This window comes from Enhydra lutris, unplaced genomic scaffold (genome assembly GCF_002288905.1).
Source record: "Enhydra lutris kenyoni isolate GAN:26980312 unplaced genomic scaffold, ASM228890v2 scaffoldscaffold9, whole genome shotgun sequence".
Lineage (NCBI taxonomy): Eukaryota > Metazoa > Chordata > Mammalia > Carnivora > Mustelidae > Enhydra > Enhydra lutris.
Window position 1 is genome coordinate 37,040,501 of NW_019154093.1, and position 200 is coordinate 37,040,700.

Genomic DNA, 200 nt, shown 5'->3' on the forward strand with positions numbered 1-200 from the left:
AAAAAAAAAAAAAAAAAGATATTGTGTAGTTTGAATCTTCCACCTACACCAAAGGAGGCTGTAGCCAGGCCTTCTAATAAGTGCCCAGATGTGGGGCGGAGGGTGAAGGGCCCTAGATGTGACCCATGAAAGGTAGGTAAGATTTTTTTTCTGACATAATAGGAAGATTTTGAAGGATTTTGTGCAAGGAAATTACATGC